Genomic DNA, 22641 nt, shown 5'->3' with positions numbered 1-22641 from the left:
CCCTCGCAAAACCTCCCTGCTTGCCTGTATAAACCAGGAGCTTACGACAATAAAGCGGAACTGCTTAGACAGAACCCCTGTCACGTCTGATTGTCTCTCTCTTGCCGAGGGGCTGGGTTGGTGGACAGCAAGCTCTCTTTTCTTCGGGACCCCTCAGCTCTGCTGAGGGAAGTTCCATTGCCTCTCTCTTTCTGCGGAGTGCCCCTCGCAAATTTTCACTTTAATATGAGGAGTAAATAAAATATTCTAAAACCTGAAGGAATTCAGGAAATATTAAGAGGACAAGGTAGAAAACTTCCAATTTTAACACTGTAGTAGCCTAAAGTCTAGTTTAGATCAGAAGGAAATATCCAAATGGGCTTCCCCTATTGCCTATTTAGTAAAGTATCTGCCTGCAATGCAGGAGACACAGATTCAATCCCTGGGTCATGAAGATCCCCTGGAGTAGGAAATGGTGACCCACTCCAGTATTCTTGCCTGGAAAATCCCATGGACAGAGGAGCCTGGTGAGCGACAGTCCACGGGGTCACCAAGAGTTTGGACATGACTGAAGGGACTTAACACAACATCCAAATATTCGCATCTATTCTCTTTATATAACCAGTAACCATCATAGGGGAACCAGAGAGGAGAGAATATAGTTAAACAGTATGTGGTCCTACTTTTAACTCCAATTTATATTTGCGTTGCTCTTTTTTAATTAACCTATTGACCTATTAACCCCCTTCATCTACCACTGCCTTGTCATGGCAAAGGGCTTTCATAACTCAATGAAGCTATGAGTCATGCTGTGCAGGGCCACCCAAGATGGACAGATCATAGTGAGCAGTTCTGGGAGATGGTGAGAGGCAGGGAGGCCTGGAGTGCTGCAGTCCATGGGGTCACAAAGAGTCAGACACGACTTGGCGACTGAACATCAACAACACTGACAAATTAGGATAGACTTATTTTAGCTTTAAGAGAAGAATATAAAAACAAAGACATAGTGAATGAATAAAGATGAGTTGGAGGGAAGGAAGGAGAGCACCTGTTACCTCATTTTAGAAAGTGGGTGTCAATACAAGATAATTAAGACTGATAGAAAATAGTTATTTGAATTTGCAGATGACATTAGTGGAGCAAGAAACTGAGAATTATGGGATAGCTATCTGGTAAATAAGAGCAAATTTTATACTCCGTTTTTAGAAAAACTGTTTATAGTTCTGAGGGTATTTTTCAGACTAATTCCAGAAATGCTTTTAAACATTTGCTTCTGGGTAGTGGTATGAGGGATACTGAGGCCACATTAAGATTGATTTTACTGTTCACTTTTTGGTAGTATCCGGTTTTTCAAACTTTTTTGTAGTAATTTGATAAAATGCATTAAAAGAAGTAATTGCAATAGGAAAAGTGCTAGAATATTGATATCTATAGAAATCTATATGAACACATGGAAAGAACGATGGTTAATTCCAGTTACTCTCCCTCTGTATCCATTTTAATAAACGATTTACAATGCAAGGTCATGGATTGGAGTTTTTAGGTTGAGAGAGGCTAATGCACTTGCTCAAATGCATATTTACATATTGTAAATATTGTAAATGCAATATTTACATATTGATCGATGAAAGTTATTAAGGCTCTATGTTCATTTACTCTCCTAGTGGGACTATCTCTATCTCTGTTCTATAATTGATTAACTATTATTGATTATCTGGTTTTTCCTGGTGGCTCAGTCAGTAAAGTCTGCCGTCAATGCAGGTTCAGTCCCTGGATTGGGAAGATCCCCTGGAGAAGGAAATGGCAACCCACTCCAGTATTCTTGCCTGGAGAATTCATGGGGTCACAAAAAGTCAGACATGACTGAGTGACTAACACATATTATCAATTATCTATCATTGATTAACTCTTGCTTGATTGTAATTTCTTATTGGCTTTAATTTTCCCTCTCATAAAAATTTTCTTCAGTTTGATTACTTTGATTACTCTCAATGATTTAACCAGATGTGCTCGTGCTAAAGAACCTGTCTGCCAATGCAAGAGACTCAGAAGACATGGGTTTAATCCTTGAGTAGGGAAGATCCCCTGGAAGAAGGCATGGTAACCTACTCCAGTATTCTGAATCTCATGGACAGAAGAGACCGGCAGCCTGTAGTCCATAGGGTCACACAGAGTCAGACAGGACTGAAGTGACTTAGCACACACACAATGATTTTACACAGAATGATAATCAGATTTTAACACAAGGCTCTGACCCTGGAAGACATTTCAAATATGCTGGCCCATGGTCCACCCAAATATTTCTAAGATCGTGTTCTATTATTTTACTGTTCAAGTGTACTCATGCACTGATGTAGAGTGATTAAGTTCTGCAGGAGCGCTTTTTATAGAGGATCTGCAGACAGAATTATGTATTTTATAACTGGTTAAATTGAGAATCATGTGCGTGCATGCTAAGTCACTTTAGTTGTGTCTGACTGTTTTTGACCCTATGGAATGTAGCCCCTCCTCGGGGCTCCTCTGTCCATGGGATTCTCCAGGCAGGAATCCTGGAGTGGGTTGCCATACCCTCCACCACGGCATCTTCCTGAACTAGGATCTCTTATGTCTCCTGCATTGGCAAGCAGGTTCTTTACCACTAGTGACACAAGGCAAGTCCTGAGAATCATAGATGTGAGTTTTATTTCTGTGTCATGGTAAGCTAAATTTTAAAAATGGAGAGGTTCCTATAGAGTAATAGAGTTAGTTGCTCAGTCATGTCCAGCTCTGTGACTCTATGGACTGTAGCCCTTCAGATTACTGTATCCATGGAATTCTCCAGGCAAGAATATTGGAGTGGGTAGCCTTTCTCTCCAGGGGACCTTCCTGACCCAGGGATCAAACCTGGGTCTCCTGCATTGCAGGCAGTTTCTTTACTATCTGGGCCACCAGGGAAGCACCCCTATATAAACATTTGCATATAATTGCTTCTTCCAGGGCTTATTCTGGGTCTGGCACCTAAAATGATTACTCTGCTATGTCTGTTTTTAAATGATCACTAATTATGTTATCTGATTCTATGTGTTTTAAATGTAGGGCATTTGTTTGTTCTGATTCATTATAAGCTGGTAAAACCCCGCAAAACAGATCCAATTTGAAATGGGGTTTATTTTTAGATTCGAGAGCATGCGAATAAAGATGTTTTAAGATTGTTGGCAGCTTTTGCGTCCTCACTGGTAAAATGTGTTTTTATTTCTATATAATTACAAAAATATGTAATTTATCCTTTCAAGCAGTGACTATAGCTGGAGACTGGAGTGGAGCCAAAGTGCTGAACATCTTGCAGAGTGGAGTTAAGGGTAACCCACAAATTGAACACTGGCAACTCTCACCTCTGCACCTGGAAAACTAGTTTAAAAGATCTGGAAAGGTGGGACACAAATCATCTGGGTGAGCAAAATTCGTTAGGAATAAATCAGCCTGGGCTTTGCAAATGTAAATCATCTCCCCTCTGCCTTGAAAGGATACTTTATGATGCTTCACAAAGAGTAAATAAAGGAAGGTTGCCAGATGTACTCAGTTTAGATTTTCAATGCCTCTTAAGAGAGATATTTTTATCCTGAGCATCACCTGACAGTGAGAATCTGTGTCTGCATTTAGAGAACACACAAGGAGCTCTCTTGCCATCTGGCCAATCTAAGGTCCAGCTTTACCAAAGACCACAGGGATAGATGCCACCCCCAGACAAATCCATTTCTTGTTGCAGGTTGATTCCCAGGAACCTATAAATTCTTCACGACAGAGGGAGAAGAGGGAAAGTTCTGTCAGTGATTAAAAACTGGAGACAGGACAAAAAGGCAAGATTCTGAATGATGTCTAGCTGCTGTAAGGAAAGAGCCATCTGCTTATTGGAACAGAGTCACATATTTAATTCATCATTTAGAATAGGAGAGGGTGAGCTTATTGTGCTGAATTACTGACAAGCACTTGGAAGGAGAAGAATAATCCAGAGAAAGCAATAGGTAAGGAAGTAAGAGTACACACAACCACACACATTCTTGTCTGTAAGAAATAACTTTTTTTAAAAGAACTATTTCCTTTATTTAACCAATTTATCTACGTAAGGAGATACCACACACAAAATTAGCCTTAAATTCAAAGACTGGAGGCAAATGATTGATGCAAAAAGTGTAAGTAGATTTCAAACAAGGGATAAACTCTGCTGTTTGAGGTGTTCGGAGAAGGTGTCATGGAGCAGATGTGACTTGATGTTTAAAAGGGATGTGAGTCAGTAATTGGGGTAGACATTTGACCAGGTACAAAATGGGTATAAAGAAAATTATATATATATATTTTTTTAGGGCAGCATTTAACGGAATATTTATTGACTGAAGAAGTACTGTGATAAGTTTTATGTGTCCACTGACAACTGTTGAAGAGGCGAAAGGCCATGATCAAGGCAGCCCTTTGGCTATATTTACTATATGTGATATAATGCATAAAGAATGGGTCACATCTGTGGGTAAAAAAACAGAGATGCAATGGTTGGAGTTGGCCAGGTTTCAAACCCTGACTCTATTGCCTGAGGTGAATTTTTCTAAATTGATTTAGATGAATATTAAATAGGAATCAAATGCAATGAGGTCTCTTTCTGAGGAGAGGGTAATAAACAAACTGGGTCAACAAAGAACTATAACAACAACAAAAATTGAAAGAAAAGTCCAGAAGAAAATCCTCATCTTCAAGTTACTAACATCTGTCAATAATTAAAATAATGTTACTGACTCATGAAGAAAAGATAGTCCTGGACATAATAAAAACCCAGGAATAGGCCCTTATGGCAGAGAGTGAAGGGGAACTAAAAAGCCTCTTGATGAAAGTGAAAGAAGAGAGTGAAAAGTTGGCTTAAAGCTCAACATTCAGAAAATTAAGATCATGGCATCTGATCCCATCACTTCATGGGAAATAGATGGGGAAACAATGGAAACAGTGTCAGACTTTATTTTGGGGGCTCCAAAATTGCTGCAGATGGTGACTGCAGCCATGAAATTAAAAGATGCTTGCTCCCTGGTAGAAAAGTTATGACCAACCTAAACAGCATATTGAAAACCAGAGACATTACTTTGCCAACAAAGATCCATCTAGTCAAAGCTATGGTTTTTCCCAGTAGTCATGTATGAAATTCTGATACTTTGGCCACCTGATGCGAAGAACTGACTCATTGGAAAAGACCCTGATGCTGGGAAAGATTGAAGGCAGGAGGAGAAGGGATCAACAGAGGATGAGATGGTTGGATGGCATCACCGACTAGATGGACATGAGTTTGAGCAAGCTCTGGAAGTTGGTGATGGACAGGCAATCCTGGCATGCTGTAGTCCATGGGGATCCAAATAGTCGAACATTTCTGAGTGACTGAACTGGACTGAACTGATATGCAAGAGCATTCATGCAGAATTTGTAATAGCAAAAAACAGTAACTTTTCTGTTACTGTCATTGATAAATAACAAACTTCAAAAGGTATCCTAATTTTAAAAAATCTTTTCAAGTAAAGCAATGACAGAATAGCTTCTTATTGTAAGCCACAGAAGAGCCTTATCAAATATTTTAACCAATTTATTCACCAAATGAAATTCAATGACATCATTTTCCCATGAACCATGAATAAGAAATGGAGGAAAAAACATTAGTGGGCATACAGAATTGTTCAGGAAATCAAGACTACCTTAAGGTTGATATATGTTGTGAACCATTTTGTAATTTTAGGAAATACTAAATTAATAATAATATTACCAACTAACACCCTGTAGTGTTACAACATGTATTTTTCTTTCTCTCTGTGAACACCTATGGTAATGTTGTTAGGCCCAGCATGTGTAGCTTTCAGACAAAAAACAAAACAAAACAAAACTATTCACTGTGAATCAAATAAAATTCTTTCTGATATAGAAAAAAAGTGGTTTCTCCACGCTTAAGAATACTATTCAATTTTAACTATGTGTGAGACTTTTATGAATTTGACTTTGCATTTCATTTCATTGAACGGGTATTCATGAAACAATTATTTCCAATGACTTGATCTTCATTAAGAAGCAGCACTGGAAAAACTAAACAAAATTAGGACGATTAAAGGCTAAGGGCAAAAAACCCTCAGTGTCATAAATATTAATCTCCCACATAGATATCTTCAGCTCAAACTCTTGTCAGAAACAGTGTTGGCAATGGTGAATAGAAGAAAAAGAGTAGCAACCTTCAAAGCTGAAATTATTGGTGGAATAAAACCCTACCATCTCTGCCTGATTTTCACCCTGAGAGTCAGAAACTCAGCAGATATTATTGGAAGGATGGTGGATGCCCAACTTCTGATTTATCTTTTTTTATCAGGTATACTTTTTCTATGTCTGAATTGTCGTCAACTCTTCTATCATGATCTAGTCATCTTTTGACATTTAAGTTTTTGTTTCATTTTTGCTTTCTTTCCTAGATGATCTTGTATCCAGAGAACCACAGAATGGTCTATTATAAAATGAAAGAAATAGATTGCTTAGGAAATTAATACCAATCATTGGGGTTATAATCTTATCTTTTCCTTTCCCAAGTCCATAAGTAATTGAGAGTTAGCACAGGCATCAGAGAACCAAAAATAACCATTTGTAAAAGCTGATAAACACTGGATTGCAACATATAGCTTAGGCTTAAACTGAAACCAGGCTTCTACTCTGTTCCGATTCTCAATCCCAATTATCTTTCTTTTATCTGAAACCTCATTGCTGACTCCTATAGTATATGAAAGTGAAAGTGAATGTCGCTCAGTCGTCTCCGACTCTTTGCGACCCCATGGACTGTAGCCTACCAGGCTCCTCCCTCCATGGGATTCTCCAGGCATAGGATATAGTGCTCCTTTTTTTTTTTCTTTTTGTATTATGTGATGCATGCTCAGTTGTGTTCGACTCTTTGTTACCCCATGGACTGTAGCCGGCCAGGGTCCTATGTCCATGAAATTTTCCAAGCAAGAATACTAGAATGGGTTGCCATATCCTACTTCAGGGGATCTTCCTAACCTGGGTATCGAACCCACTTCTCTTGCATCTCCTGCATTAGCAGGTGGATATTTTATCACTTGTGCCACCTAGGAAGCCATATAGTGTACCTATAAGATGACCTTATGAAAGAGTGGGTAAACAGTGACTAAGAAGCCCAGAAGGAGAAGTGGCACCTAGAACACAATTTCACACATCATCAAATTTCATTCATTTTGGGAAAAAATAAGCCAAAGACGCCAGGGTAGGAGTGGAGAATCCCAGATCTTGAGTCATGCCCTCCAGTGCCTCAAGCCAACAACAACATGTTAGTATAATGCAAATGTGTTCTCTCTTAAGACTAAGTCAGCAATCACTTTTTATTCATCAGCACTTCCTCTTAGATAACATCACATAATCTTGATACAAAAACTCCTGTCAAAACTCTAACACCTGGAACTAAAAACTTGAGATGGAAGAACTAAAACATGCAAAGTACAACGAGAGAGAGGAGACACATATTCAGGCAGGGGGCGTAGTTCAGGGTTTCGGGTGCCCAGGCTGCCACATGATGCTTCTGGACGTCAGCACAAATTTCAACACAATTTTGCAATTTTGGGGGCCAATTTTCTAACATAAAGGTAGCAATGTCGAACATTTACCTTATGCTATTATCTAGAATTAGCAAGGATATGTGATTTCTCTTTCATTTTTATTTTCTTCAGGACCCACTCTAACTACCGAGCTGTGATTGCAAGCTGAACAGAATATTTTTATTTTTATCCTTGGAAGGATTATGAGCAAACTCACCTCAATGAGTAATCATAATAATGAAAATGAACATTTGTTGAACACTTCTAATTGTTTTAGACATCATGTCTCAGCCACTTGCATGCATTATTCCATTTAATATTCATAACTTTAATAGATATTATCAAACCATTTTGCAATTAGACTCTATTTTTATCTGAGAGCAAAATTCTTTATCTAGGGTGCAAACCTTTAAAGAGCTACGTAGACACCCAGGAAACTAGATAAACAAACTGAATTATTCAATAGTATTCTTCATATTGAATATTGTATCTATCAAAGATGTAATCCATGTTTTTTTTCTAATCAAATGGTATCATTTTATTAACTCAGCTACCACTTATGTCCCCAGCATGTTGTACTCATTTCTGGAGAATAGTAATGAACAGGGAAGACACTGGATTTCCAACTGAGTCATCATCTAGGTGGCAGTCAGTTGATTTGACAGAGCTGATGCTCACTTACTTTTCCCAGAAGGCCAATAGTCCTAGCAAGATATCACAGGGTATTAGGAGCAGGGTTTCCCAGGTGGCATTAGTGGTAAAGAACCCACCCGCCAATGCAGGAGACATAAGAGATATGAGTTTGATCTCTGGGTCAGGAAGATCCTCTAGAGGAGGGCATGGCAACCCACTCCAGTATTCTTGCCTGGATAATCCCATGGACAGAGGAACCTGGTGGGCTACAGTCCATAGGGTCACAAAGAGTCAGACATGACTGAAGGGGCTTAACACATGTGCACAAGAAGTTGAATATAGTAAATAATCCCCTCTAGGCAATGGCACCCCACTCCAGTACTCTTGCCTGGAAAATCCCATGGACGGAGGAGCCTGGTGGGCTGCAGTCCATGGGGTTGCTAAGAGTCAGACATGACTGAGTGACTTCACTTTCACTTTTCACTTTCATGCATTGGAGAAGGAAATGGCAACTCACTCCAGTATTCTTGCCTGGAGAACCCCAGGGAAGGGGGAGCATGGTGGGCTGCCGTCTTTGGGGTCGCACAGAGCCGGACACGACTGAGGCGACTTAGCAGTAGCAGCAGCAGGCAAGTATTATTTACTCACACTGATATTACCCCAGAGTAACTGGTAAGAATCCTGGGGAAGATTGCTATGGATTACTATATAATCTGCTAACTACTCTCTGTGAATAAACTTCATTCTTGAGTGAATTACCAGGGGCCTTACTGAACACTCTGAATTCCAAAGCTCTGAGTTACAACTTAGATGTTCCAAAAACAGTGGAATACTGGCAGGTACATATGAAATCACTAGCTAGAAAATGAGAAACAAAAACAAACAAAAAGAAAGGTCTGCGCATCTTGTGCTAAGGCCCCAACACAGCTGAATTGGCCTTGATTTGCACATAATAAAAAAATAAAGCACAACAGGTGGAATTTCTGTGGTCCTCTAAAGTTATTTATTACCTTACCCTTATATAGTAAGGGCTTTCCTGGTGGCTCAGATGGTAAAGAATCTGCCTGCAATGTAGGAGACCTGAGTCTGATCCTTGGGATGGGAAGATCCCCTGGAGAAGGGAATGGCAACCCACTCCAGTATTCTTGCCTGGAAAATTCCATGGACAGAGAAGCCTGGCAAGCTACAGTCCATGGGGTAGCAAAGAGTCAGACACGACTGAATGACTAAACACACATATACAGTAAATACAGTGCCCTGGTGGATAATTCAATCAATATTAGACAATGAGACAATTCAAAGCTAAAAGAATGAAAGTACCAGGCAAAGTCACAAAAAAATGATGTTGGAGAAAATGTTTTACATTGACCTGGAAATTCTTTTGAATAGAATAATATATATTGAATAAGGCCAAAGGATTTTAACTGTCTTAGCTCAGCTCCCTATTTGAGAAGGCAAAAATGGGAGAAAATGCCTTATTTTACTTTTGTCAGTTGAATTCTCATTAATGTGTTTGCCTGGCCAGATCTTGGACAGGCCATGGGAAAGTAGAAAGTAAGACCAGTATTAGCTTCTTTTACATTTAAATTCAGGGCTCCCCTGGAACCTCAGCTAGTAAAGAACCCTCTTGCCAATACAGGAGACACAAGAGATGTGGGTTTGATCCCTGGGTTCAGAAGGCCCTGTGGAAAAGGAAATGGCAACCCCCTCCAGTATTCTTGCCAGGAAAATCTCATGAACAGAGGAGCCTGGAGGGCCACAGTCCATGGGGTGGCAAACAGCTGGACACGACTGAGCGTGCACTCACAGACACATTCACGTACTCTTGAAATTCAAGCCTTTTGTGCCTCAAATACTAACGTTTATGAAAGAAAATTGTATTCCTCCTGCACTGGGTGGCTTAGAAGATGCTCCTATGTCTTCCCTGCCTCTTTACTGGCAATAAAAGAGAGGTGTGGACTAAATACATAACATTGTAGACTTTAAAAGTTAGGTCAGAGGGTGGGACGACTTGAGAGAGGAGCATTGACATATATACACTACAGTATGTAAAATAGATAGCTAGTGGAAAACTGCTATATAACACAGGTAGCCCAGGCTGGTTCTGGGTTAGATGGGGGGTGCAAGGTAGGAGGGAGGTTTAAGATGGAGAGTGTTATGATTATGATTATGATTGATTAGCATTGTTGTATGGCAGAAACCAACACAACATTTTGAAGCAGTTATCTTCCAATTAAAAATTAAATTTAAAAACGTGAAAACTATCCAAAACAAATGAAAATTAAAAAAAAAAAAAAGAAACTTCTAGGACAACCTGCAATCAAGCAGTGTAGAAACAAATATAAAAGTCATATTTGATACAATGCTATAAAAGATATCCCTAAGCTGCCATATATCTTATGGATGTTTTGATTTATTAAGTATATGTGGACAGATGCCAAATTATCAACCTCAAAAGGCTTGGCCTTTCACAATATGGAGTTGAGATGGTACATGGATGTGATAGCAGGTAGAGTTCTCTACTGGGTACCACAAGAGGGGGGAAGTTAGCGAAAGCAGGTAGCTGACACAAGATGCTGTGGCGTCACAAATTTAGCATATATTTTCTTTAGTCAATACTACATTTTAGTGCTTGTGTTAAGTGCCAGAAAACTTATAATGTAACTTGTCTTTTATAGTTTAGTGGGGTTTTTGGTTGTAATTTACATGGCGACAGAAAATTCCTACACTTACCCATTTATCGTTGTGTAATGAATTTCAACGTTAGTGTCTTAATAGTAAATTTAAAACAAAGGGTGATGTAGGTCATTAATTTTTTAATGATTTTTTAATTTATTTTTGGCTGTGCTGGGTCTTCATTGCTGAGCGGGCTTTCTCTAATAGTGGAGACTGGAGGCTGTTCTCCAGCCGCGGTGCTCAGGCTTCTCATTGTAGTGGCTTTTCTTGTTGCAGAGCCCGGGCATGTCCTGGGGCATGTGGGACTTCAGTAGCTGCAGCACGTGAGCTCATGGGCTTAGTTGCTATGTGGCAAATGGGATCTTCCCAGACCAGGGATCAAACCTATGTCTCCTGCATTGGCAGGCAGATTATTTACCACTCAGCCACCAGGGAAGTCTGGTCATTAATTTTTGATAAAATGATTCAAGTTATGGTCTAACATATTATATTTGTATGTAGTGATTTTTAAATACTTCAATCACATAAGGCAAAAATGCAATACCATCTGCAAAATATTTTTAAATAAATTTCCATTTTATCAACATTCTGGAACATACCAGAACTGAAGTAAAATCTCCATCTCACAAAAGTATTACATAAAGGATCTACTATTATGGATCAAAATCTTTTGTCAGAAAGCTTTCAATATGCTTTAAAACACTGTCATATTTTAAGTTACAGAAGAAAATGACTTTTTTACTTGGTAGGAAAAGTAATTTTTCTTATGTCATGTAAAAATTCTAACATATCAGACTTTTCTACATTAGAATAGCTTAAACAAAATGTTTCAGTCATAAGCAAGATTGTTGCAAGCAAAAATTTTGTATTTATAATACAATTGGATTTATGGTCCTATGCCTGACACCATAAGTGACTCATTCTCCCATGAAAGGTTATTATCTGCAAACAGAATACAGTTATCCTCAGATTTTCATTGTTTTTCCATTTGTGATTAAATATTTGTATTCCATCTTTATATCCCAGTTTTCATTTTTACTGCACCATCTGGTGATCAATCATGTCTTGTGTTTTTAAATAGTGATTGGTAGCATACATTTTTTACACTGTCAGTAACCAAAAAAAAAAAAAAGTATTGCTTATAATGTCTCCTGGGGTATATATTGATGGCATGCACATTGGAGTCATTGAAAGATTTCTGAAAGCGAAAAGGTTAAAGGGCAGACATTTTTAATGCCAAAATTCTGATCAATATAATAAGGAATTGCATTGCTAAGCCTATTTATTTTCTCTTGCTTTGCAGAAAAGAAAAAGAGGAATGCAATTTCACAGGATGGAAATGACTTGTGGTGAACCACTGCCATCCAGATCAACTTTAAGTCCAAAGGGTTCATTCATCTTGAACTAGATCCTGGTGCAGCCCAGTGTACTGCTGTTCTTGAAATCAGGCACAGAAATTCTTGAAGCAATGCTTCACATTTGCATTTATGATTTGCTTAAAATATTCCACTTAGCCTTTCCTCCCAGGAAACAAAGCCAGCCTACTTGATTATTGAATAGCCCTTTTCGGATGCTTAGTTTGAGGAGATTTTATTAAAGATTACGGGAAACTTGAATTTTACAGAATGAATCATGGGTTATGTTTCAGTTTTGATTTGTCTCCAGGGATTGAAAAAGATAGGCAACTAGGATACATTATATATTAGCTCTGTTTTAGCATGCTCTTATTGTAATCTCTGGAAGAGTCAAATGCTTTTGAGAAAAAAGATTAAACTGATAAAATAAGAGTTATAAGAAAAGACAAATTCATATACACAAAAGTGGACCTGGAGTAATTACATACAATATTTTCCATGTAGGTATGTGTATTTTAATTGTATATTTCTATGCCTACATTCACACTACTCAGTTTTGAATGATTTGGAAATATCTAATCATTACTTTCAAGAGAAGGAATCCAGCTAACTCCTCCATGTGGAAAATAATGCTTAAGGCTTATGCACACGTACACACACACACACACACACACACACATACACACACTTCTAATTAACTGACATTTAAGGAATACTCTTGCCTGGAAAATCCCATGGACGGAGGAGCCTGGAAGGCTGCAGTCCATGGGATCGCTGAGGGTCGGACACTCAGCGACGACTGAGCGACTTCACTTTCACTTTTCACTTTCATGCATTGGAGAAGGAAATGGCAACCCACTCCAGTGTTCTTGCCTGGAGAATCCCAGGGACAGGGGAGCCTGGTGGGCTGCCGTCTATGGGGACACGACTGAAGTGACTTAGCAGCAGCAGCAAGAAATACCTACTGTGTAGAGGAAAGCACCACTATGGCGCGTATAGAGATAAGAATACTTCTTTTTTTCCCTAAAACAAGAGTAAGAAGCAATAGAATAAACTCTTCTCTTAGGTTCTAAGAGGTCTGAAATCCCCTTGTGTAACCTTCAACACAATCTCGGCATCTCTGCCTTTCCTCCTGTCTCTGTCCTGTGATGCTAGGATGCCAAGGCAGAAAGTGGATACATCGCCTCCCACACACTCCTTGATGTTTGTTGTTTAGTCACTTAGTCATGTCTGACTCTTTTGTGACCCCATGGACTGCAGCCCACCAGGCTTCTCTGTCCATGGAATTTCCCAGGCAAGAATACTGGGGAAAGTTGTTATTTCCTCCTACAAGGGATCTCCCTGACCTAGAGATCGAACCTGCGTCTCCTGCACTGCAGAATTCTTTACCACTGAGCTACCAAGGAAATCCCCGACCCAAACCCCCGCCCCCACCACAGGATGCCTAAACCCAACCTCAGCTCCCACGCACTCTTGTAGTTCTCTTATTCTGAAAATGTCTTCCCAGTGTCTGTCAGGGTACCCAAAACATGCTAAGTTCTTACAGAGGCTTAAACTAACCTGATTCTCAATATTGAAATTTAAGAACAGGTAATACTTGGGGGAAGGACAGTTTTTGTTCATATTCAGGGTCATTTCTCAGACAAGCCTTATCTGTCCTGTTTATCTAATACAGTACTTTCTGTCCTTCACTATTTCCTACCTAAATTACTCTGGTTATTTTTGTCATAGTGCTTTTACCATGATTTTAACTCAAATTGTATTATAGGCCTGTTCACTTATTTATTGTCATACTATTTCTAATAAAATATAAGTTGCAGAGAGAGGGAGTTTGTTTTGTTCACCTCTGCCTAATGTTAGGCAGTTAGCAGATGTTAAATAAATGTTTGTTGAATTAATGAAAAGCTAATTTCTTAGATTCTTACATTGGCTTCTTTCAGAAGAAGACCCTAAGCCAAGGATTGAGGTGCAGTGATTTCTTAAGGACATAGTCTCATGAAAAAGTACTAAGAGGGTACCAGGGGATGGAGCCAAGCAAGGATGGGATTTCAGGTGAAGTCAGCACACCTGTAGTTCCCATAAAGAGCTCTAGAATGTAAATTTCAACTCCTAGCTTACTGACCTGGAAGCAAAGGAAGTGGGCTTTAATCCTTCCCACCAGCCAGTCTACTGGCTACTCATAGCCCCAGGGGTGGGGTATGAAAATGCCTTTCCTGGTCTGTAGTCATAGATTCACTTGTCTTGAAACTTCCCTCTTTGAGATGGTGACAACTGACAAAGTTGAATGAATAAATTGTAGAGCAGAATAAGGCTAGAGGGCCCCATACTTTTCTATCAGATGAAATATGTATTTTTAAAGTGGCTTAATTTTCATGCAAAATTATTAAGCTTGTAAAGCATATCAGTGTTTAGTATTGATAATATTTGATCTTCAAAGCAACCCTTCAACTTGGAAGTAAAGAATAATCTCTCTCCCTTTCTCTTTCTCTCTCTCCCTCTTTTCATTTGGGGAAAATGAGGTACAGAGAGGTTAAATTTTAAGAATTGAGTCAAGCTTCAAAGAGTGGCTTTATTGCAGAAATTATTTTTGTTCTTACTGCTGCACCAAGCTGTCATATAAAGAGATTATTCTGCCTGTATTTTCTTAATCACTAAGAATCTAAAAATAAAAATGTTCAGGCCAAGTAAGTGGGGAAGAAGGACTCAAAACAGATTAAGGCAGGAAATGTTAATGACAGAAAGAGCTTAGAGACTGCGGAATAGAGCTGCCTCCTCCATCTGTGCTGGTGAGCAGTTGTGACACCATGTCACCCCTATGCCACCCTCCCTTCTGTCAAACCCCTCGTACTTGCCATTAGAGTTGTCTTTATTCAGCTGAAGCCCACTTTAAGCTCTGTATTGCACGATTTTTAAGATTTCACTGATGGAAAACAATTTAAGAAATAATACTTCAAGGATGGTAGTGAGCTTTAATGGCCAATGATGAGTGTAAAGAAGTATTTGTTTGAAAAAAAAAAAAAAAAGCTGAAAACAACTGATGACCTATATACCAGCTGGAATGACTTTTCCTTCAGGTTATAAAAGCACTTTGTGTCTGTTATTTGTTTGGACACTGTGGAAATAAGATACTTCCATCCAATCAAAATCTGAACTTCTAGCAAAAAAGTTTTTTTTTTTAAACATCTAATTGTATTGTTACTTTATAGCTGCAAATATTGGAGTCTTCCTGAACTACTCTTCCATATTTAAATATTAGTGTAAAATTGTAACCTATTGCTTAGAAATAAACCAAGCATGAAGACCTTTATATTTAGCTTAGTTCTATATTTATGTATATTGACTTTGTACTAAATTTCACAGAATATAAGAAAATTAATTTGAACAGATTGTCAGAAAAGGAATATGGTTTTAGATTATTTCTTCAACAAAGGATATATTTTTTTTATAAAGTAATTTGCAGTTGTTATTTACATTTTTTTCACCTGCACTGTTTCTATTTCTCTTCTACACTAGATCCTAAGCAACTTGGACTGAGGGTCATTGATATAAGCCTGTATTAAGCTTCTACTGTGGCAGGTGGTATGTGTTGCAAAATCCTCAACACACATTTGGTAAAGACTGATTTGGTAAAGAGACAGATCTAATCCCCGTATGCTAGAAAACACAATCCCCTTCATCTTCAGGGGTCATGAGGACAGAAAAGTTACACTGGGTCCACAAAGATTTAAATATCATATATATTGTTAGAGTCTGCAAGGATTTTCTCTGGAAACAAGCAGAGCATACTGCATGGAGAACACATGTAAAGACAGACACAGGAGGCCACCATCTTGACTGATGTTATCCCCTTTGATTTCTAGAAGGGAACACCTCCATCTCTCTAATCTCAATTTTCTCTGACCTGACTTCAGCAAGCCCACCTGATTGCAGTGCCTATAACCATCCTTTGTCTTTCTTTAGCTTTTTGACCATGATGACTGTTCTATGTTCTTTTCTGAGTGAAATGTATAATTGCTTCTATATTAAAGCTGTTCAGCAGAGATACATTTGCAGCTATTTATATTCACTATGAGATTTCACCCTTGCAAGTATTTTCTCCCCACTGCTGAGTTTCAGCAGTTTCAACTACCTGTCACTAGAGTCTCACTCCTCTTTGCTTTAGCTTTTCAGCATTGTTCAGCCCTTGGTAGGGCTTCCCTAGTGGCTTAGATGGTAAAGAATCTGTCTGCAATGCAGAAGACCCAGGTGGGTTCAATCCACGGGTTGGGAAGATCCCATGGAGAAGGGAATGGCAACCCACTCCAGTATTCTTGCCTGAAGAGTTCCATGGACAGAGGAGCATGGTGGGATACAGGCCATGGCATTGCAAAGAGTCCCATGTGACTGAGTGACTGACATGTTCACTTTTCTTTCAGCTCTTGGTAACAAAGTTTCTAAAATATTATGGCAGCTACAGTATAGCATACAGCTTCTTTGACTGGTAGTGACTGTGACCCCAGTCTGCCTTTAGCTGGCACTTGACATACTTTACATAATATTGTGACAACAGAAATTACTTGGCACCATCCCTTAAGATAAAAAAGGTCAGAAACTGCATGTTTATTTGCATTTTTTACCATATTAAATTGTGAATATTCTACCTCTCTCAGCGTCTCTGATGCTTCCTGCATATTATGTAGAATCTAGCATACATTAGTAGCTGGCCACCGGAAGTGCAACTCCTTAGGCAGAACATCAAAAGAGTAAAGTTGAGGCTGGTTTGGTGCATAAAATAATAATTCCAGTTCTCTCTTCAGCCAAATCTACCATGAACCTCATTGTTACCGAATCGGAGTGATTAAATGTTGGCCTCTCCAAAAAGCTTCCTGGAATAAGCAAATGTTGAAATAATAAGCGAGTTGAAGGCTTTCAAAGTTTTCTTGTATTCATTTGATTTGTGTGTGTGCATGAGTGTGTATGTTTGGAAAAGCTACCATTGTCTATAAGCTTCTTAAGCCTACATAATAATCTTTCATGATTTGACTCTTTTTTACTTCTTAAGTTTTATCTTCCAATTTTTTGCCCTTCAGTTTTTGTTCTAGTAAATATAAAATTCCTATTGTTGTCTGAATACATTATGCTGTCTTCCTGCTTAATACCCTGAAAGCATATCTCCTCCTGGATAGTTTCTATAAATCTGGTAAAGCTAAGGATAACCATCCTCTTTTTAATTGGTGTTGGTTGAGTATCAAAACTAGGCTAAATGTCTCTCTTCTATGCCCTCATTGCTCTATGAATATCAGTATGATAATGCTTATCACACTGTGTATAAATCATCTATATTTCACATGAATGTTTACCCCCACAAGCAATGTCTCAATGAAAGGGCTTATATCTTATTTATCTCTGAATCTGCAATGCTTTGAATAGTTCCTAGTATGTAATACATGTCTGCTACTAGGAATTTGATCTTTTGAAATAGATGCTATTATTGCTCACCTATTTTTTTCATGAGAATTAGGTTTAAAATCGTTGTTCAGATTTACTCAGGCAGTAACCAATGGAGCCAAAATTTGAATCTAGACCTCTTCCCAAAGCTAGTAGAGTTCCAACAGACCCTAATGCTCTAGAACAAAGGTTTGTATCAGTCTGAAGACTCCTATGTCTCTAAATTCATGTACAGAAGCAAATATCTTTTCCTGTGCCATTTGCTTAGTTCCAGAAGAAGGAAGTCCTTTCAATCACATTTTATTCCATGTCCAAAGACAAGGAAAACTTCTAGATTCAAGGCCACACTCAGATTATATTTTATAGATGGTATAAGTAAGTATAAATCTGCACATCTAGCAGCACATTTTTTGACTCCTTGGTGGCTCAGACTATGAAGAATCTGGCTACAATGCAGGAAACTGGATTTGATCCCTGAATCAGGAAGATCCACTAGAGAAGAGAATGGCTACCCACTCCAGTATTCATGCCTGGAGATTTTCATGGACAGAGGAGCCTGGAAGGCTCCAGTCCATATGGTTACAAAGAGTCAGACACGACTGAGCGACTAACACTTTCAGTTTCACTTTTGGACTTGGGAGTTGCAGCCCCTCAAACATTTGTCCCATAAAGGGGTAAGTTCACAAACTGAAATTTGGCTCTAGGGATCAGAAAACAGATCTTTTACTTTTTTGATTGTAAATATCATGATAACTTGAAATAAGTAGTCTTTCATACGCTTTACCTTAAGCTTCTTGAAATTCCACATCAGAGTTTATGTCCAAAGCAACGTTTAAAATGCTCTTCTGTTACGTTTTGCTTATATGTACACATTCCTTGAGAACAACCCCTCATCCAAGGAGTGGCAGCTGCATGGGTGCAGGAAGGCCCAGAGGAGCTACTCCACATCCAAGGTCAGGAGGGGTGGCCATGAGGAGATACCCCTTGTCCAAGGTAAGAGAAACCCAAGTAAGATGGTAGGTATTGTGAGAGGAATCAGAGGGCAGACACACAACCCACAATCACAGAAAACTAGTCAATCTGCTCACACAGACCACAGCCTTGTCTAGCTCAATGAAACTAAGCAATGCTGTGTGGGGCCACCCAAGACGGGAGGGTCACGGTGGAGAGATCTGACACAATGTGGTCCACTGGAGAAGGGAATGGCCAACCACTTCAGTATTCTTGCCTTGAGAACCCCATGAACAGTATGAAAAGGCAAAATAATAGGATACTGAAAGGGAAACTGCCCGGATCAGTACGTGCCCAATGTGCTACTGTAGATCAGTGGAGAAATAACTCCAGAAAGAATGAAGGGACGGAGCCAAAGCAAAATCAATACCCAGCTGTGGATGTGACTGGTGATAGAAGCAAGGTCTGATGCTCTAAAGAGCAATACTGCATAGGAACCTGGAAAGTCAGGTCCATGAATCAAGGCAAATTGGAAGTGGTCAAACAGGAAATGGCAAGAGTGAACGTCAACATTCTAGGAATTAGTGAACTAAAATGGACTGGAATGGGTGAATTTAACTCAGATGACCATTATATCTACTACTGTAGGCAGGAATCCCTTAGAAAAAAGGGGGTAGCCGTCATGGTCAACAAAAGAGTCTGAAATGCAGTACCTGGATGCAATCTCAAAAATGACAGAATGATCTCTGTTCATTTCCAAGGCAAACCACTCAATATCACGGTAATCCAAGCCTATGCCCCAACCAGCAACACTGAAGAAGCTGAAGTTGAACAGTTCTATGAAGACTTACAAGACCTTTTAGAACGAACACCCAAAAAAAGATGTCCTTTTCATTATAGGGGACTGGAATGCAAAAGTAGGAAGTCAAGAAACACCTGGAGTAACAGGCAGAATTGCCCTTGGAGTACAGAATGAAGCAGGGCAAAGGCTAATAGAGTTTTGCCACTGGTCATAAAAAATACTCTCTTCCAACAACACAAGAGAAGACTCTACGCATGGACATCACCAGATCAACACTGAAATCAGATTGATTATATTCTTTGCAGCCAAAGATGGAGAAGCTCTATACAGTAAGCAAAAACAAGACTGGGAGCTGACTGTGGCTCAGATCATGAACTCCTTATTGCCAAATTCAGACTTAAATTGAAGAAAGTGGGGAAATCCACTAGACCATTCAAGTATGACCTAAATCAAATCCCTTATGATTATACAGTGGAAGTGAGAAATAGTTTTAAAGGACTAGATCTGATAGACAGAGTGCTTAATGAAGGTTTGTGACATTGTACAGGAGACAGGATCAAGATGATCCCCATGGAAAAGAAATGCAAAAGAGCGAAATGGCTGTCTTGCGAGGCCTTAACAAATAGCTGTGAAAAGAAGAGCAGCGAAAAACAAAGGAGAAAGGGAAAGATATAAGCATCTGAGTGCAGAGTTCCAAAGAATAGCAAGGAGAGATAAGAAAGCCTTCCTTTGCGATCAATGCAAAGAAATAGAGGAAAACAACAGAATGGGAAAGACTAGAGATCTCTTCAAGAAAACTAGAGATAACAAGGGAACATTTCATGCAAAGATGGGCTCGATAAAGGACAGAAATGGTCTGGACCTAACAGAAGCAGAAGATATTAAGAAGAGGTGGCAAGAATACACGGAAGAACTATACAAAAAAGATCTTCATGACCAAGATAATCCCGATGATGTGATCTCTCACCTAGAGCCAGATATCCTGGAATGTGAAGTCAAGTGGGCCTTAGAAAACATCACTACGAACAAAGCTGGTGGAGGTGATGGAATTCCAGTTGAGCTGTTTCAAATCCTGAAAGATGATGCTGTGAAAGTGCTGCACTCAATATGCCAGCACATTTGGAAAACTCAGCAGTGGCCGCAGGACTGGAAAAGGTCAGTTTTCATTCCAATCCCAAAGAAGGGCAATGCCAAAGAATGCTCAAACTACCGCACAATTGCACTCATCTCACACACTAGTAAAGTAATGCTCAAAATTCTCCAAGCCAGGCTTCAGCAATACATGAACCATGAACTTCCAGATGTTCAAGATGGTTTTAAAAAAGGTAGAGGAACCAGAGATCAAACTGCAAGCATCTGCTGGATCATGGAAAAAGCAAGAGAGTTCCAGAAAAACACCTATTTCTGCTTTATTGACTATGCCAAAACCTTTGCCTGCGTGGATCACAATAAACTTTGGAATATTCTGAAAGAGATGGGAATACCAGATCACCTGACCTGCCTCTTGAGAAACCTATATGCAGATCACGAAGCAACTTTTAGAACTGGACATGGAGCAACAGACTGGTTCCAAATAGGAAAAGGAGTATGTCAAGGCTGTATATTGTCACCCTGCTTATTTATTTAACTTATATGCAGAGTACATCATGAGAAACGCTGGACTGGAAGAAACACAAGCTGGAATCAAGATTGCTGGGAGAAATATCAATAACCTCAGATATGCAGATGACACCACTCTTATGGCAGAAAGTAAAGAGGAGCTAAAGAGCCTCTTGATGAAAGTGAAAGTAGAGAGTGAAAATGTTGGCTTAACGCTCAACATTCAGAAAACAAAGATCATGGCATCTGGTCCCATCATTTCATGGGAAATAGATGGAGAAACAGTGGAAACAGTGTCAGACTTTATTTTTTGGGGGGCTCCAAAATCACTGCAGATGATGATTGCCGCCATGAAATTAAAAGACACTTACTCCTTGGAAGGAAAGTTATGACCAACCTAGATAGCATATTCAAAAGTAGAGACAGTACTTTGCCAACAAAGATCCTTCTAGTCAAGGCTATGGTTTTTCCCGTTGTCATGTATGGATGTGAGAGTCGGACTGTGAAGAATGCTGAGCACTGAAGAATTGATGCTTTTGAACTGTGGTGTTGGAGAATACTTTTGAGAGTCCCTTGGACTGCAAGGAGATCCAACCAGTCCATTCTGAAGGAGATCAGTCCTGGGTGTTCACTGGAAGGACTGATGCTAAAATTGAAACTCCAGTACTTTGGCCACCACATGGGAAGAGTTGACTCATTGGAAAAGACCCTGATGCTGGGAGGGATTGGGGGCAGGAGAAGAAGGGGACAACAGAGGATGAGATGGCTGGATGGCATCACCAACTCGATGGATGTGAGTCTGAGTAAACTCTCGAAGTTGGTGATGGACAGGGAGGCCCGGTGTGCTGCGATTCATGGGGTCACAAAGAGTCAGACACGACTCAGCAACTGAACTGGACTGAACTGACACGTCTCTTGGGATCATTTTAAAAAAATAATGATAGACTGTAGATAAAAATTGGGTTTTCATATGTTTTTTGGACAAAATACTATAAAAAACATTGCCTGTCAACAGAACGCTACTATTTTTAATATCAAGACAATTTCGTTCTTCCAAGTGTTCCAGAGAGACCCACTTATCTATTGTGGATGAGCGATGTACCATTGTTTAATGATGAGCTTGTCTTGAAGCCTGCATATTCACTAAGTCACTGACAAGGGGAAAGTATTGCTTCCTTCCCATGTTTCTTATCAGGATTCCCGAAGTGGCCCAAGAAAAGACCAAGAGAAGAATGTGCTAGTTTATAGATCATAGTTTCACAGCTGAAGTGAAATCAGTTCAGATCAGTTCAGTCACTCTTTTGTGTCCGACTCTTTGTGACCCCATGGACTGCATCACGCCAGGCCTCCCTTTCCATCACCAGCTTCCAGAGTTCACTCAGACTCACATCCATTGAGTCGGTAATGACATCCAACCATCTGATCCTCTGTTGTCCCCTTCTCCTCCCGACTTCAATCTTTCCTGGTGTCAGGGTCTTCTCAAATGAGGCAGCTCTTCACATCAGGTGGCCAAAGTATTGGAGTTTCAGCTTCAGAATCAGTCCTTCCAGTGAACGTTCAGGGTTGATTTCCTTTAAGATAGACTGGTTGGATCTTGTTGCAGTCCAATGGATTTTCAAGAGTCTTCTCC

The sequence above is a fragment of the Budorcas taxicolor genome, chromosome 22, assembly GCF_023091745.1.
Source record: "Budorcas taxicolor isolate Tak-1 chromosome 22, Takin1.1, whole genome shotgun sequence".
NCBI lineage: Eukaryota > Metazoa > Chordata > Mammalia > Artiodactyla > Bovidae > Budorcas > Budorcas taxicolor.
This window is presented reverse-complemented; position numbering follows the sequence as displayed.